The following is a 7,081-nucleotide window of genomic DNA, read 5'->3' as shown; positions in this document are numbered from 1 at the left end:
GGGATTTTTTCAAATAGGGGCTCTCCCGCCGGACGGTGGGTCGGGGTGGGCCTGTTGCACGCGGTGGATGTGAGGAGCATGCCAAGCCAAAGCAAGCAGGTGAGGGAGGGAGCGAGCCGGCGGGCGGGCGGAGCGCGCGGTATGTTCGTACTACCGCAGAGGGAGGGAAGAAGGAGGGAACGAGAGCCCGCCGCATCTGCCGGCTGGATGGGAGCTCTGCGAGGAGCCCAAGTTCTGCAGCGGCCCGACTGGCGGTGAGGAAGAGGCAGCACCAGCAGCTCCCGCTCGCTCGGTAAGGTAGCAGCAGCAGCAGCGGCGTCGCGTGGCTCGGCATGGAGACCCCGCAGGAAGAAGGGAATCCCCCCCCCCCGCGCCGCCGCCCGCCCACCCGCCCGCCCGCCCGCCGGCCGGCCGGCCGGCCGGCCGGCCGGTGAGCCTCTCACTGCCCGCCTCCTGCTAACCAGCTGGGGAAACTCCCGCGGGCGAGGCGATTAACTAAACGGCGTAACTAATGGGGGCGCGACTTGCCTGCCAGGAAGGGAGAAAGGGGCCGGCCTTGGCTCGGCGTCCCCGCGTGTGCGGCAGGCTCTGCGGCGAAAGTTTGCAGAAGGCGGCAGAGGGTGGCCCGCGCTGCGGAAGCCGGAGAGGGCGCAGCGGGTCCCGGCCGGGGCTCAGCGGAGGTTGCTGGGCTCCGAAAGTGTTTGAGCTGGAAGACGGGATAGTGCTAAAGGGGCTTGCTTGCCTCGGAGCATGTACAGAATGTCTCCAGGCGGGGTATCTGGAGTGAAAGACCAGAAGGCTCTTCTAATGGCTTGACTAGACCAACTCCCCCGTTTTGCGTTTTGGGGACCGAGGGTGGAAATCGCAGCGCACAGATAAAGTGGGAGAACTGGGGCCAGGGGGAAGAAACGGGGGCCAAACCAAGAAGCAAGTTTCTTTCACAATTACATTTCTCAGAGCCGGCGATTTATTTCTAAAAGAGAGAGGGAGAAGCTTTGCAAATATTTACAGGAGGTGACTGTAAAATAGGGAGGGAAGCGAGGCTTGACACCCTGCTAACGTTACAAATGTTAGAGGATTCAACCCTGAAGCAAATCAAGCAGCCATTTTCCCGGGGATTCCTGGAGAGCGGGGCCGTCGGGGGGTGACGGAGGGGGGAGGGATCGCTCCGAGAAAGGCGTCCTGCTCGACAAAGCTAAATGGGAATCGGAGGAGCTTTTCGATGGCGGTACGGGGGCATTGTGATTCCCGAAATCCCTATTGCTGCTGCTCCTTTCTTTTCGAGATCATTTGGAGGCTCCTTTCAGACAGGGAGACTTATTTTACTCTGTTGATTTCTTTCTGTGAGGCAGCTTCCTAGATTTAGGGGAGAAAACAACTTTCACTTTATGGATGTGAGCTCGAGTCTGGTGGTCTTTCTGCCTTCGTCTGCCCTTCCCCAGTGGTAGATAAGCAGTGGCCTGACTCTTGCTACGAATCGGAAACAACAGCCCTGTTGCCATAGACAGCAGAGGTAATGCGAAATCTGGATCTAATTTTTGAAAAGGGAGAGAGGAGTAGTAGACTGAAAGAAAATTCCTCCCAAGGTGAAATTTCTGCAGAGGCCGATACTGATCTTGTTTGGTGTTTGTAGAAATGTATTATCTCCCTTTAAAAAGTTTATGAATGCTCCCACAGTATAGGAATAGGGCACTAGTGGGAGCAAAGTAAAGCCATCTTCAGATCAAGCTCAACTCCTGTTGGCTACATCCACATGTCTGTATTCTTTTCTTGGCAGCTATATAGAAACGACCCACCATTGTCTTCTTCCTGGTTTTTATTTTTATTTTTAACTTCCCAGTCTAGCCTACAGCCCTGGACTATCCAGGTGGTTTCCCATCCAAACGCTAACCAGAGTTAACCCTGCTTAGCTTTCTCAATCAGGCAATGTCAGCTGGAAAAGATTAAAATACATCTCTGTGTCTGTGTGTAAAACTTACTGCAATAACTGTATAAAAGATTCTCATGAATGCACATTGGTATGCTCAAGGGGTGCAGTTTCAGGTCCAAGGGCACCTTGAAATATCTATGCAGCCACCATTTTTCTGCTACTTCTCTTCCCTCACAGATATATTTGTGATAGCTGGTGGATCCTGACAACTGACCTGCAACATTATCAAAAGTTGGTCAAATCAATAGTGTCACACTTTGGGGTCGAGATGATGTATGAAGTTGGATAAAGTTTTATAGTGATACATGATAAGTTGAAAGTGTGTTACAAGGAAATAGCTGTTCTAGATTATAACTCATGCTGCTGAATCATGCTTTTTTGGATTTATTTAAGGGACGCAAATTCACTCCAAACGTTCTGTGTTAGGCAATGATGAATTAAAGCTGAAGCCACTAAATCATCAAACTACATCCTTGTTGCTGTTACTTCGGAGCTTCTTTGAAAAAAAAAATCCAAAAGATTTTACTGTTATAGAGAATAGCTTTTTCTGAGTAAAAGCTAGTAGTTTTGTGCCTTCCACATATGCATCTTTTGCACAAAAACATATTTCATCATTGCTCTTTGCACCAGAGGAAACATCTCCAACAATGTTTTCACGCCAGTGGGTTTAAGATGCTGTGTAAATGTTAACCACCTGCACCTTGCAAATAATCCTTGTAATCTAACGAAAGGCCAGTACATTCTACCAAATTCAGCAGGGTTTTGTAAAGTATGGGTTTTGTAACTGATCTGAGATTACATGTTGCACTGAGAAATAATTCTATATCTAACAGTTATTGAAATTATTAGATTTAAAATTAAGGATCAGAGCTAGCTAGGCCACATATTCATGTTTTATATTTACAAATACCTTGACTGACTATCTAGGGACAAAATGGAAATAATATAAATCAAAGGTAGGATTAGGTTACTTCTAGCACATTAATATGTGACTGGTATTCTTATGCCCCTGACTTCTATGAGTTTAACCATAAAGTGAGCCTTAATCATGAAAAAACTGTGGATATAAATATTGTAAAGAAATCTTGTTGTTTTTTAATTGACTTTGTGGTTTATTGCTGAATGACCTTGAACAACTCATTCATGTCTTATATTCCTCTTTGCAAAATGAGGATATCACAACAATTATCTCCTAGTCTGATGTTCCCTAGATGGCTTGTGCTACGACTCCTATTACCTCTTGTCAATGGTCATGCTGGTTTTGGCTCAGAATTTTCTAGTAAAAAGGCCCTAGCTTAGGAACAGCTGCACACTGCCTTTGTTGCAGGAGACTCAGAACTGGATGAATTAGAAATGATCAGATATTGTTGGGTAGAAACCACTAGCAATTAAAAATCACAGATGCTGAACAGGTTATCTTTTGACATTAGATACATAGAAGACAGGCAAGTTCTTGGGAATGCTGAATTAAAACCAGCCATGCAGCTAGCTGAAGCATCTGTGATTTCTGCATTTATTAATGAAGATGAGATGAATTTAAACGACTTGCATTTCTTAATAAAGCAGGATCTCAGTACTGAGGGTACCCACCTCTATTTGTTTCATTCTATTTGCTATATTTCTTTCTAAAACAAAACAAACAAAATCATTGTTCCTGAATCTAGTAAGAAAACTTCCAGTTTCCTTTAGGAGGAAGGGGGGAAGTAGATTTCTCATGAACTTGCAAGAAGATTATTTCTGATCTCATTTATGCTTGCATAAAGGGGGAAGGTACTCAAAGCTTTGCTTGCTTGAAAAAAAGAAATAGGTTTCAATAAACAAAAAAGAAATTATTAAAATCAGTCATAGAAAAAGCCTGAATACACGGACGCAAACAAGTTAGTACAGAAATGTTATTTCAAGAAACTTTGTAAAGGGAGCAGCTTCTTGAAAACATGGCTTTTTTGCCCCAACCCAGAGTCTAGGGTGGGTCTGTGGTTTTTTTTTCTTCATGGTTCCCTTGATTAACCTTGTCCCCTGCCTGGTTAAATCTCTGGTTAGTGGCTGCATGAAGGATTTCTATGCCCAATCCTGTGCAGGACAGTCTTCCTATAGCCATTTGTAACATCTAGAATCTCTGGTTGGCAAAAGGGTAGTTTCTCCAGTGCAATTCCATGGCACCTTCATAAATGCTTCTTCTATGCAAGAGTAATAAGAGATTTTATTCCATAAATGGAAATGGTGTTATGTTGTACTACATTAGGATGCATGTCCTAAGGGCTGTAGTAGTACCTGCTAAATGGGTAACCTGTTTCTATCAACATTCAGAATGAAAACACCTAAAAAGATTACTCTCACAACATTTTAGTGGGGCAAATGGATAGTATCATATATACATACTTATCTACTCTAACTGTACCCCATCACATTCCCTTTTGCACCAAGCAGTGTTATGCAAAGTTCAGAAAATGCATAAGGCAAATGAATTAAAGGCATTAACTAATAAGAAAAGGAAATATTTTCCAACACCATTCACTATTTCTCTCTTTAACTTTATATCTCTGCAAACTATCCTTGGTTCCTCCACATTAAGAAATTAAAAATCATCAAGAAATTAAAAAAACCAAAGGCAATGTATGTTGAGGTACATTGCCTTTGGTTTTTTTAAATTTCTTTCCTCTCTTTGAGGATCTCATGATGTGTTACATGTAGAAGTCCCAGTGTTCAGTTTCAGGTGCCTCTACTTAAACCAAGTTGGGGCATATCTGGAGCTCTCTGTGCCTCTGGGCAAACCTCTCAGGTGGGCCCCCAGAGGGGAGAGAGCTCAGGTGCTGAACCCAACTCTAGGTTACAACTGTTGGGGGCAGGCAGAAGAAAGGGAAGAGGAGAGTTACACAGATGCTATGTACCTCATGGCAGCAGCAGGCCTAAGCCCTACAAGAGTTTCCCATTATTCCGTGGTCACTCAAAGTATCCCTCCCCTGGGTCCCATCCCCTTGGCCATTAGACTCAGAGGGAGTTCCTCTCTCCCACATTCAAAATATAGCTAGACATGGACACAGTACTCAGCCCCTTCCTAACTCAGTCACTTGAAAGTCTTTCTCTTAGGCATACCGCATCTGAGCTGCAAAAGCCCAGACAACCCTTACGCATGATAGGAAAGAAATACATGTCCTCTGTTTGCTGCCATCTAACAGACATCCTAATGACCCCATATCACAAGATTGGTTTGTTGAAAGTGTTGGTAAAAAATGGTTGGCAAAAGAGAGCCTAACAGCTGCCTCCCTGCCTTCACTATATTTGTGTCACTTCTTTAAACCTTAAAAAAAAAAAAAAAAGTTGAGCAATCATTTATTAAGAAGGATGGTATTGTACTTAACTTTTTTTGTAGTGTGGAAAGCCACAGAGTGGATGTGGTCACATCACATGTAGGTGGGATTATGTTGTTGGGATTTGTGGCGGGGGGGGGGGGGTTCTTTTTGAAAAAACTGAAATTTCTAATTTAGGACTGGTGCTATGGTTTTTCTTTTCCACCTAAACATTACAGGAATTGGTGCCATCTTTCATCAGTCATAGTTAGAAGGGCCCCAAAATTTGCAAAAATGGACTTAGGGGTTGTAATTGCTTAAAGTAGATTTAAAGAGTCCACATGGAAGGAGTCAAAAGAAAAACTGAGGATGGAGTCAGTCATCTACTGCATCCAATGAGCATTATTGGAATTCTTAAATCACCATTTGATTTACTCTGGTTTAGGATTCTAAAACTCTAATCTATACTTTAAAATGTCAGTTATTAAACAGGTGTCAGGGATCCTTGTCAATCTATTGGAAATCATCTAGAAACCTACCGGTCTATTTCAATCTACTTTGTTCTTCCTGTCTTCTTCAGGTTACCAATCTAAACTACAATCAGATGGAATAAAAATTCCATGTTGCTCTGATAATTTGCACCACTGGATTGTAAAACATGATGTGTGTACATATTTTTCTTGCACCTACTGTGTAGGTGAGAGGTAAAACAATGCTAGGAATCACCTGGAAGTGTAATATATAGGAAGCAGAAATGTGTCTGTTTTTGCTGCTTAGAATGTGCAAAACAGATCTTATACAAAATACAGACAGACAATTACTTGTTAGCATATTGCCTCTATTGGTGTATGAATGACTTGCCTTCTGTACAAGATCCCTTTTTATACAGAATGAAGTAACATAAACTGAAGATTGTGAATTTCCCACAGACAAATGACTTGCTGACTTGGGAGGCAAAGACCTTGCCTAGAGAGCTTCAAGGACTAACCATAAATTTATGACTTGGGGACTGTATAATAGTTACATGTTAATACAGTTATTTTATAGCATAGTCAACACTCGCTTTGTTTATAACCATATGAATATAAAATCAGATAATTCGTTTTTAAAATGCAGAGGCCAATTTAATGTTTTTCCCCCTGTACATTCAAACAGTGTAGCTTTCCAGGTTTCTCCATAACTATGTCTTATGGCTGTAATCTTATATCCACTCCAAGAGTAGAGTAAGCTCCACTGAATGTGCTTATTCCTGAGTAGAATTAGATGTTAGGGTGTGATACTGATGCTGTTATTCTTAAAGAAAAATCAATGTGGTTGTTTGGAGATGTTGCTGGCATAGACTATTGCAACACATTCTGCCTTGACTTGGCATACCAAGAAGGATTATAACATGTCTTCTCATTCCACATTAGACATGTAATGGACTCTAACTTGGAAAACAACTGTCTGATCTCTAACCTTCTCATTTGCAGATAATTTTGAGGAAAGAGAATGGAAACAGCTTTGACTGCTCTAGTTTCTGATGATGGAAATGTGCACAAAACTGAAAAAGATGTTTTGTTTCAAGGTCAAGACGAAACAGCATTTTTCAGATAGTTCCTTTGGAACATTCTAAGTTGGCTATGTTCCAGGGGAATAAATCCTGAATTCCTTGAGTACTCTGTACAGAACAAAGCTTGATTTTTTTTCTTTTTGAAAAAATGGTGGGAAGTAGAAATAAACAACCTTCGATCACTCATTTTTCATTTTTGGAGCTTAAAAATAGATGCAGTGATAATCCATGCTAACAGCTACCTACCATTCAATCTACAGAAATGTTGGCCAAGTTATTAATTTAAAAAAAGAAGAAAGCTAAATCATTGTT

Source organism: Python bivittatus, unplaced genomic scaffold (assembly GCF_059951505.1).
Source record: "Python bivittatus isolate LINGU-HERP-01145 unplaced genomic scaffold, Pbiv_v1 ctg000700_np1212, whole genome shotgun sequence".
Classification (NCBI taxonomy): domain Eukaryota; kingdom Metazoa; phylum Chordata; class Lepidosauria; order Squamata; family Pythonidae; genus Python; species Python bivittatus.
Note: the sequence above shows the minus strand (reverse complement) of the source record.